At 39.5% G+C, this 11,112-nt stretch overlaps 1 long non-coding RNA gene across 5 annotated transcripts in view; it reads left to right on the plus strand.

Annotated features, from left to right (window-relative positions):
* Positions 1 to 11,112, plus strand: part of LOC128853856 (uncharacterized) — a 119,555-nt gene extending 108,443 nt beyond the window's left edge. For 4 of the 5 annotated variants that reach the window (XR_008452660.1, XR_008452657.1, XR_008452661.1 and 1 more), the window contains 4 exons: positions 5,060 to 5,147; positions 5,735 to 5,829; positions 6,174 to 6,366; positions 10,406 to 11,112. This is a non-coding gene — a long non-coding RNA (uncharacterized LOC128853856). Of the gene's footprint in view, positions 1 to 5,059; positions 5,148 to 5,734; positions 5,830 to 6,173; positions 6,367 to 9,607; positions 9,768 to 10,405 lie in introns of all 5 variants that reach the window. The other variant, XR_008452658.1, reaches the window with a different exon arrangement.

Raw genomic sequence — 11,112 nt, forward strand, 5'->3', positions numbered from 1 at the left:
AGACCTCAGGGCCCCATTTTCATTTGTATTCAAACTCTTTTACACCATTCTTGGTGTGTAAGAGGGAATATTATGTGCAAATCAGAACTGAGCCATGAAGACAGGAATTTCAAAAGCTGGGATGTTAGTCAAATCTCAAATCCAACAGGCTCTTCATTTACTTTATGTTCCTCACTTTCTGCGTATCACTCATTTTTGGCAGCAGACAGTGACTGTTCAGCTCTTCTTAGCAGGTGTCAAGAAGTCTTTCTGCTTTGAACACGGAGCAAACGTGAATGCTTGCTCTGCAAGGGCAAACACCGGAGTTTGTGTGTGCAGCGCCACACTGGGATACGCAGCCGGAGAGCTGCCTGACCCTAGGAGTTGAAGGCAACTTGAGAACCTCCCTAGCACAACCCAAGCAGGTAATGGTGCTTGAGGAGCTGCAGTGTAGGGCTTGTTTAGAAACCTTTGTGTCCTTTTCCAGTCATTTGTACTTTCTGGTTGGTACAAAGCAATAGCGTTTGGGTTTAAAATGTTGTATGAGGATATTTATGTTTGCGAGAGAATTCATTTTTAAAGAATATATTATAAATCCTTTATTTACACAACAACATCTGAGCTCTCACCTTAAGGTATACAAAGAAGGGTAACACAGGGGAAGCATTTCTCTTCTAAATTATTGCTAGAAATTTAATGCTATTAAATTAAAAAACATCAAGCGAACTTACTGTTTGACTCTTTTAAAATTTGCATGGCTTGAAACTCTTAGTGTCACGCCGGTAACTGTTCCCTGCAGGTCTGGCAGGACTGCTCGGAGAGGTGTTCCTTGGCTCAGTGAAAGTTGGTTTTTTTGGATCTTGTGCTCGTGCTTCTTTTTTGGGGCTGGAAAGCTGGGAATTTGGATGATGTTTCCAAATCTTTGTCATGTAAATGACAAGGTTCTTTTCATTTCCTACCATGTGAGAGACATAACCCTTACCATAAAAATGCCAAAATAGCAGCTTCTTGTTGGTTGGGACTGCTTGATCCCATCATGCTTCAAAGGCTTTGATCGTTCTCCTTCGTTTTCTTCAAAAGGGAGGAACTTCGTTAACAGAAACATGCTCAGTCTCAGGGATGTTTTATAGTTGGCTGCGGGTGCATTGCCAGTTGGGATCCCTAATTATTATCAATTTGCAGTTTGCCTTGAATGTCTTATTAAGATTCCTGCAGAATGATTGATAATAATCAAAAAATTAATCACCAATCAGCCCTGGCAATTAACATTAGCAAGTCTATTTGCATATATCTGATAATTTATGCTGCTGCTGAAAGAAGGGAATATTATTGATTAAGGGAGAAGAGGCAGATGCTTCTGTCACTGGGACATCAGGCTTCATTAGTTGGGACTGGTAACGTGTAAGAAATTGAAGGGCATTCCTGAAGTCTGCAATAACATCGGCATCTTCAAGTTTCTAAAAGGAACTTCTAAAATATTGAGAAGTGGGATATTGTGCTTTAAAGAAGCTTTGTCTTTTGGCTTTTATTTACTACAGATGCCCTCAATATCTGTTATGAGAAAAATGCTTGATACTATGAGGCCAAATTGCAAGATATATTTTTATATATATACATAAATATATATACATATTACAAAATTCTGCTTGATAGGTATAACTATTTACTGTTATGCATAAAGGATTTGCAGCTTGTGATGAATTTGACTAATTGTTGTACTATTTAAAGAATGAAGAATTGCATAAAAAGTCCTAGAAGTGGTTGAAAATAATCTAGCCTTTTGCAGTCAGTAGATTTTATTTCATGAATTCATCTTCTTTCTTCACTGTTTTTTCTTCTGAAACTGATACTTTTATTAATACATTTGTAAAGAGAGATTTATTATCCATATCATCAACCCTGATTTCTTCTTCAGATTGTCTTGAAATTGCTTGGAGGATAACAATGTGTTTAAAATATTATGAGTCTCGTCACATTTGCTGATATTTATAATATTTTTTGCACCATAGCCTTTGGCTTTGCTTCAACACCGTTCAGCGTCTCTCATACCTGGTGCTGTAATTGCAGCTACATAAAAAAGCAGTCTGCTACCATACATTGAGATTTGGCTCTCATTTATAGCTGCTTAAATATTAGGAACAAATGCCATTAAGCCAATAGGGAGAGTGATAACAGTTCATCCTCTTCAGCCATTGCAGCCCTATAAATGATAGCTGAATTAAATCTAAATCCACTAAACAGATGTGGTAAACATTTTAAGTGACAGAATTGTCACTTAAATTGTCACTTAATTGAAAACAAAGGCCAACAAAACCAGGATTCCTCTCTCTAATTTGTGAACTAAAAAGGTGGAGGAATTCAAAAGATGATTTCATTTAAAAAAATTTATTCTTTTGACCGATTTTAATTTTCAGTTGCAGCTTTATTGCAAGTTTGAAATCTTTGTAGTTCATATAAGATTTTAAAAGAACTTCTTGTACCGAATTTCTAAAACTCCACGCTGATTTTAAAACTAAAAAGTGGTCTTTTTAAAATACATGAGTAAATAATGGAAAACTTTATTCCTAACATAGCTTGATAGTTTTATTTTCTGATGTCAGCTCTGTGCTTATCTCAATCGTTCTTGAAAAAAGGTCTTTTTTAGTTATCTGTCAGTGTACAGTAATCTGTTTTACAAGCTTTGAATGCCTGTGTCCTCAATGTCATTAACATATTTCTCAACAGAGCCTTGATTTTCCTCCCATTAATGAATTCTGCAGCTGATTTGAAAAGGGAACAGAATCATACGCCAGCTCTGATACAACCAATAGACTCCAATTCCAAACCAATAATGGTATTAAAGAAGTCTTAAATGCGAGTCCTTTTTCTTTCGGTGAGCATGGAGTGAACTGAAGAGACTGTCATCAAATCCCACCTATACACTCTTTGAGGTCTCGGATTAACCAGTTATAACATCTGTTTTTTTGCCGAAGTTAGTTGGTAACCATGAGGTCTTGTCACTGCAAAGTTCAGAGGTTAATTGAAATCAGAGAGGCATAACCCATCCAATTGTCCCATTAATTACGCCTAGCTCCCATCGCCCTCCTCCACCATCCCATAAACATCAGCCGCTGACCACTCACTGCTGACCGAGGGAGAAAGCCGTCGCTGGGCTGCTGTCATTCAAGCTTGATGGCTGGGAGATGTTTAACGGCCGAGTCACTGAAGCCGATAAAAAATGCCAGCAATAGGCGAAAGGGGTATCTGCGTGTGAAGGGGGAGTTGGTGACATACCCATACATCATCCCCCAGCCCTAATGTTACCATTTTTGCTGAAAGGTGGTAATGCTTTAAGATTTATGACAGATGTGCTTTGCTGAGTGAATAGCTATGGTTGGGAAAATCAGGGACGCGTTGATTTGGATCCTGCGAAACTGGTAGGGATTTCTGGCAGTGGTTTACAACCATGGTCTTTATGCTGCAGGAGTACGTATTGCATTGAACAAGTAATATATTATGGTTAAAATATATACATTTTCATTCTTCTTTTACCGAACTAATATGAACGGTGGAATTTTGCTAATAACTATTAATTATCTGATGTTTATTGTGATGTTAACTTTCTCCGGGGTTTCTGCAGTCAGCACTTATGCACTATTTACCCTACAGTAACCAAGCAACCACAGCAGACTTCAGAACTGAAGGATCATTAAAATATTAAAATAGGTCTGAATCTTGTAACCCCATCCTGACCTTAGGGAACAAAAAAAATATCTCCGTTGCCTTCAGTGGGAGCTGGCTTGGATAAGGAGAAAAAGAAGCCTTCCCGCTTGAGGTAGTTTTAAAGTTTCAATCTTAATGATGGAAAAAACCCCTTTGAGATGTATTACTTAGATCTAGGTGGACTAAGTATGTCCTTAAAACTGGAATACTCAGATAATGAGTCTAAAAATCTTGTCTCGCATGTTTGTCCAGATTTTCCTGGTCTAAAACCTAATCTTAATGAATATTAAGCATAGGCCTGCAAAAACCCTTCTTCCCTTTTCTTCTTGCAGCTTCCCTCTTCTGACAAATTCCTGTGCATTCCAGCCAGCCTTGAGAGGAGACCCTGGTCCTTGATCAGGTTTTGCTGTTGTGTATCCGTTGGGAAATGCAGTCTGGAGTCAGGACTTCACTGTTGTGCACTGCACAAACCCTGGACAAAACCACCTCTTGTTTTGAAGCTTTATTCACTGATTTTAAAAATCTGTTGTCTTTAATTGAGATTCAAGTGACTTTTCTCCTCTGTACTACATCCACCTCTGGGTAGAAACTGAGAGTGTTGCAGCTTGAAATTAGATCCTTGTTCCAATCACAAGAAAGTATCTAAATCACCCAAGTGATTCTTATAAATAATTCTGCAATATCTCATTACTCGTGCACCAGAAATAACAATGTAAGAGTGCTGGTATTTTTTCTGTGAACATGTTAAAATGAAAATGAAACATCTTTCTACCTTCTTTCAAAAAGCCAAAAGCAACATTCAAACTGTTGAAATATTACTAATGAGAAATGAAAACTGGTTTTGAATTTCACAGCTTTTATTTGTTCGCAAAAAAACAGACAACAGTCTCCTCAAAATTCACTTGCTTTTACAGCCAGCAGCATCATTTTCTATTTGTTTAGGTAAAAAAAGTGTTCAATGTTACTTGGTTCTACTTTCTTCCAACACAAAATCACTATTTAGAAATTTGACTTCATTTTTGTCACGCAACTAAACACAATCTTTTCTATTCTGTGTGCACTTAGAGCTAATACTTCATAAAAGCGTCTCCTCTGCTGGGGTGACAATGTATATATACGCTGTACACAACCATGAAAGGTGTTTTCCGAGTATATGGCTCAGGCACATAAATTACAGAGCCCATACGCTACCAACGAGGAGAAGCTAAATCAATCAAGAGTGATTTCCAGTGAACAGCCATATCACATCTACCACCCATTTGCTCTTGGCTGCCTGAGAAATGAGGCAATTTAAACCCATTGGGTCATGCTGAAATGGGGGCCAAAATCTTATCAATGTGCTGCACACAACTGAGCCTCATTTCATCTTCATTTCCAGAGGTCCATGGGCCACAGCAGCTCCCAACAGTCAAACAGTGTGCCTGGCATTTCATTCTGGCTTCCTGGGTGCTGAGCTGATGCCAGAGGTGAGGAAAACAACTTTTTGGTAAGAGTGGGGAGATTCTAGGTTTGAGCTCTTTTGATCTACAGAAAAATACGGAGGAAACCACTATTAATCTACAGTTATAATGCAGATAGGAAGGTAAGCTTGAAAAATCCAAGCTTGCTGTGGAGTATGAGATGGAAAAATAAATGTTTTCCATTCACTGCTTAATGTTTCATACAATCTTGGAAATGTTCCACTGCCTGACCCTCGTGTTTTCAGATTATTTCCACATCTGTCTCAAAGCTGAATGCTCGTCAAATGGACCAAGCAGCCACTTTCTTAGTTAAAATACTAATAATATCTTGTAAGAACACCCCAAGCGTGCTGAACATCCCCATAGCATAGAAGAGAGCACCTGGAAAGGCTCAGACGCTGGCCCAGGCTCTCAGGCAGAAGTAACACACAGCATGTGCTCACTGTTGGGTTTTCCTGTTTCTCGTTGTTTCATATTAAACATGAAATTCCATATGGACCTTTTAATGATTGCTTGGAAACTGGATGTCTGTCACCCCAGAAGGATGTATTGGCGTTCTGCACCTGATTGCATTTCTCCCTTCTCCTCCACAGGACATGTCAAAGGTTATGACTCAGAGGGGAAGAGGTTCTCTGAACAGCAGGTTCTCCTCAAGCCGAGAGGAGTTGTTTCCTCTTTAATAGCACGGGTAAAGTATGCATGGATGTGAATAGTTGTTTGAGTTTGCATCTGTGAATTTTAGGAATACGATCCAAAATAAACTGACACAAACAAGAAAGTTGAGACTGACCCCAAAATAAGTTGTTCTCATCCTAAACATTGGCAAGAGGAGTAAAGCAAAAGAAACAGAAATGAAGAAGCAGTTCAGAGCTATGCACAGATTTATATTCGCATCCCTTCTCTTTTCTTCACGTGCATCAGGAAAGAAAAAAAACCAACAACTTTTCTGAACTGTGACACTTCTGAATATTTTTTTAAAAAATTCAGTAATTTAAATATTTTCAGCGTTTCTTACAATTTGGTTCTCTCCAGCCAGATGTTACCGCAGTGTTATTCCCCCACCGGGCAACGACACACGGCAGCGCCTTACCCAAATGATCTACAGTTGAGCAAGCTCATGAAAGTAAGAGTCCACAGAGTACTTCTCCACCCTGTTTCTGCCCGGGTCCCTGAGACGGTATTTCTGCACCACGTTTCACTCTTCATACGCGTAAGCTGTCTTAAGGTGAGTCTGTACCAGCTTCCCCGGTGATATCATGAGGTTCTGAACTCCATTACGTTAATTACACATTTGTTAGTGGTTTACAGCTTAGCAATGCTACATCTTCCATTTCAAAATGGGGAATTCAGGCAGAAGAGGTCACAGATTCCCAGACTAGTTCTCCTAAGGGCTCTGGGCTTATCTGTGTGAGCCAGGATCACATGCGATGGCTTATAGCAAAATCTCACACCTGAATCTTCCAAAATTCATTGCAGCACCTGGAATGATCAGCCTTTCAGTTCCTGCAGTGATATTTACACAGGAGGAATGGGTTGGAGACCAAGTGCCAACATCTGTTATTGAAGCCAAGCTCCAAAAATATGGCTCTGAAAGTTATTTCAATAAATCTATGCTCTTAAATTAAATTAGAGAGACAGAAGTCTATCCTTGGATCTGGGTGATGCTGTGTGAGACAACCATGACCAGTTAGCAGCATTTCCAATTCTGAATATTTAGAAATCGTGAGTCAGATTTTCCAAATCTCAGAAAGAATGAAATAGGATTTTTAAAAAGAATATTTCAGGATATGTCTTGTTTCTGCTTTCTCAACTTTTTGGGTGCAATTGGTTTACTTGTGAAGTATTTCAACAGAAATACATAGTTTCTAAGCTTCCTTTTAAAAGTCACACTCAGCTTCTGACGTATTCCTGTGCTCTAGATCTGGGCTTTAACAGCAAGACCAAACATTCCTGGTAAATTTATATGTGTTAATTAAATGCAAACTCCTTGCCAAATTCATATCCCCCATAATATCCAAGGAGCATCAGAAGTGAAAAGTAAATTAAATCTGTGTCTGTTTCCTAGTTCTGCACCACAGGTTGCACAAATTTAAAGCAAATGTAAATTATAGTCAAATTTTTTTAAATGGGTTTCATTCGAGATAACTTTGCTGCTGTCAGCTCGCCAGTAACGTCTACTGTAACCATCAAACGTGATCACTAAAAATTCAAGATGGGTAAGGAATAATTACTGTAACAATCATTTTTAACTTGAATTCTGTGTTTCTATAAGGTTTAACCTACTTTTTTCCCCTTTTTTTTTTTTTTATACTTTTATGTTTGCATAGTTTGTTTTTTAATACTATTTCCCTGAATGGTGACAGCCAAACCTTTAAAAAATGAAAGTTGAAATTCATAACATTCAACTAATGACTGAAGCTAAGGCTGTAATGAAAGCATCAGTCATCTTAAGACCTATGATATATTCACTAGAATTAATCATATCGCTAGAATTAGCAATGAAGGAGAGCTTGCCTTGTAATCAAGTCACTCTGGCTGTATTTTATTTTATTTTAAGACTCTTGTTGAGTTCCTGAAGTCTTTAAAGGCTGCTAACCATTCCTGATAGACTTTGTATACTTTTCGCTTTAAAAAATGCTCTTTATAATATATTTGTATGGTTGTTTACACACAGATAGACCCAATCCAGCTTAAGCTGTTTGTTATTCATACATGGACACAATCCTTATCCTGGAGCTGTCTCTCTCTTGGCAAGAGGATTCCCCCATCATTGCATTTTCCTGCACCCTGTGACATTTGTGTCCTCAGCGGCGTAAATGCAGGCAGGGTTCAATCCTCAGTGCAGTCGGGTTGCTCTAGCTCTGTTGAAGGCAAAAAATAAACGTCACTTGACTTCAGCGAAGTAGCTGTAAAAATTTCCAGATACTGGAGACTTAATTGCCTTTTGGGTATATGAACTTCATGGAGTTTGTTGGCTTTTGCAAGAGTTTGCCTGCTCCAAGGATCCATGCCAATGTTTTGAGGATGTTTTTTTAGAAAATTTGTATTCCAATTGCTACCCATAATTGAGATAATATTGTAAAAATCTGTGCAGCTTATTGACCTGGCAGAGGGTAAAGAGTTTGGGAAGAAGCCTCCTGACATGAGATGTTCCAGCCCTTGTTCTTGTTAATAAAGTGCATAGAGAGCACAAGCAATAAAATTCCAGATGGATTTCTTTTGAAAAATAACTCCTATCCAGGTGCAGACCCCAATTTTCATAGTCAAAGATTTCCAACATTTTAATAGGATCGTAGAATCATAGAATAGTTTGGGTTGGAAGGGACCTTAAAGATCATTTAGTTCCAACCTCCCTGCCGTGGGCAGGGACACCTCCCACTGGATCAGGCTGCCCAAGGATTCTTTTAGGTTATAGTATTGATGTCTCCTGACCTGAACTATTGGTTAGTGCGCTGCGTGTACGGTACTTGCAAAAAGAAGAGAGAGGTTCATCTCTCAGACCTTTTTGACTCTTTTACTTGAGACTGGAAATGGAGATGCCAGTGCCCACCCTGGCAGGGAGTTTCTGCAGGGAGGATACCTGCCCTGAGGGAGCTCTACTGAAACTCATTTGTTCTGAGCCAAGCAAGAACATTTATTTTCTTCTTTTTATCCTCGTTTCCTTGCAAGGGATCAGAGCAATAAAATAATAATAATAATAATAATAATAATAATAATAAAAGGCCTAAATAGTCTCCCCTCTGTTCTGACATGTTGAGTGCCAAAACCCAGATCAAATCCTTAAGGTGAAGTGCGAACGCTATGAAAACAAAGGCTTTATTATAAAAGCAGGGCTGTGAGCTTTTTAATTCTCACAGCGCTCCCGGATGTGCCTCTTCACACTGTACACAGCTGCTGAAGGCTTCCAGGGACTGTGGGTGGTGGGTGAGGAAAGGGGAAGAGGTGGTTTAGCTATGCACAATATTTCCCATAAGAAATAAAGTAACTGAGTCTCACCTCACTGCCTGTTTTTCCACATATATTGAGACTGGAATGTATTTATATAACCCTATTAAAAGGGAACACTCAGTAGCAAACTCGGTCTTTAAATAGCTACTGTTCTGCATACTCCGGTCTCCAAACTCCTCAATTTCAACTCACACCCACTTACATTCTTTTGACATATTCCTCAGGTTTTTTGTGACTTTGGGGTCAAATCCAAAACTTATTGAAAGCAGTGGAGAGACAGTCAGTGAATTCAGTGGAATTTGGATAATACTTTTAGAGCTTAGATACCATGGTGATAAATGCAATAAATTAAATAGACAGAAGTTGCTCGTTTTGGACTAGAGCTGCTTCTACAGAAACAAATTAAACCGTTGCTATTAACTGCAACAGGAATCAGTTCTGCCCTTTCCCTCTTGGCACTTAAGCAAATCTCAAAACTTCTTGTCTGTAAGGGGAATATCTTTATCTGCTGTTTACAGATGAATAAACTGAGGCACGGAGCCACAATTAAACCTGCAATCCGGTCAGGCAGTGCAAAAGAGTGAGAATTAGATCCAGCTACCAGTCCCTGGACCACACAGAGGAAAAAGAGAGTCTGCTAGTTTCTAGCAGTCTAATAGGCTCTCTCGGTGCTACCAGGTACTGCTGATGCCAACAGGAGTGGAGGGCAACCAACATCCTCCTGTAAATCATTGGGCATTAATATACTAAGCAGTCCTTCAGAAGTAGTTTGTTTTTTTTTACCACCAGGATGCATTATTTCACCTTTCCCACCCATAGCATTCATGTTTTCCCTTTGACTCCTGTTATTTTGGTTCCACTTAGCAAATACATTCTTGCATTTTTTTCCCTTATGTCCCTCCAGCCACCTTAGTTTGCCTTTTTTTTTTTTCCTTCTTTCTCTTAAAAACTTTTTTCCTCATTCAGTGCACTAAGTGGATTTATGACCCATTTAGGCAACTTACAGTGGCATTGCTTTTACAGTTCAGAGGCAGAAGGACCATAAAAAGATTTACAGTTACAGCAAGAGTTGGTTGCATGGAAGTTCGAGATCCAAATTAGACAAAGGGAGTGGGGCTGTGTGAGTGGCCAGAAAAGAAGCTTGGAAACAAAAACAAATGGAACTGCTGTTAGAGGACGAGGCTGGGGTGGGGGCAGAGGAGGAGGAGGAAAACTTGCCTGTTAACTTCACGTTACTATTGCAACAGCTCTGTTAATTCTGTTATATAAAGCCCTTTTTCCTCCTTTTTTCCTCTCTCTGTGTTGTTGTTGGACAGATTTCCTTTGCAAACACAAATCTCAAACTGGAGAGCAACAACTTCACACAGTAGTTGAGATTCCAAGGCAGATATTCCCAGGATGTTGGCAGCTGTTTTTGCTGCTGCTGCTGGAACTACAGGATACAAACTCCAGAGAAAAAAAAACCAATTGGTTGAAGGAGTGGGACCCGTCAGAATGGAGGTCTTCAGGTTGCAACGCATACCGGTAATCTGACATTTAAAGAAGCTAGAGACTGGGAAATAGATTTTATCCTCTTCTCCACTAGATTTTTCCAGCTGACTTCAAAAGAAACAAGACCAGGCTTGACCCAGTCCGTAAGAAGCTGAGGCAAAAGAGAGATTTGCCAGTGACATTACAGGAACTTGTCTGGGCACAGAGAGAGTGGTTGTAGCTGGAGTCTGCAGAAGGTTGGAGGCTGTACTTCTGTGAGATTCAGACCACATCCCATTTTGTCAGAGCTGTGGACAGAAAGCACTTTGGAAAGAAACATGCCCTTTACGGGCAGCCTGAAAAGATGCCACTTTTGTTTGAATCTACAGGTGTGTCCAGACGGATGGGTACAGCCACGTCTGCTCTGTTAGAGGGCTGAGTTGGTTTTGATGCGGGTCAGCTACGGTCTAGATGCCACATAGGCTGTATCACTGCACTGCACCTGTGTTAAGAGACTTTTTTGGAGGGTTCTGAGCGTAACAGTTCAGGGAAG

Source organism: Cuculus canorus, chromosome 16, assembly GCF_017976375.1.
Source record: "Cuculus canorus isolate bCucCan1 chromosome 16, bCucCan1.pri, whole genome shotgun sequence".
Lineage (NCBI taxonomy): Eukaryota > Metazoa > Chordata > Aves > Cuculiformes > Cuculidae > Cuculus > Cuculus canorus.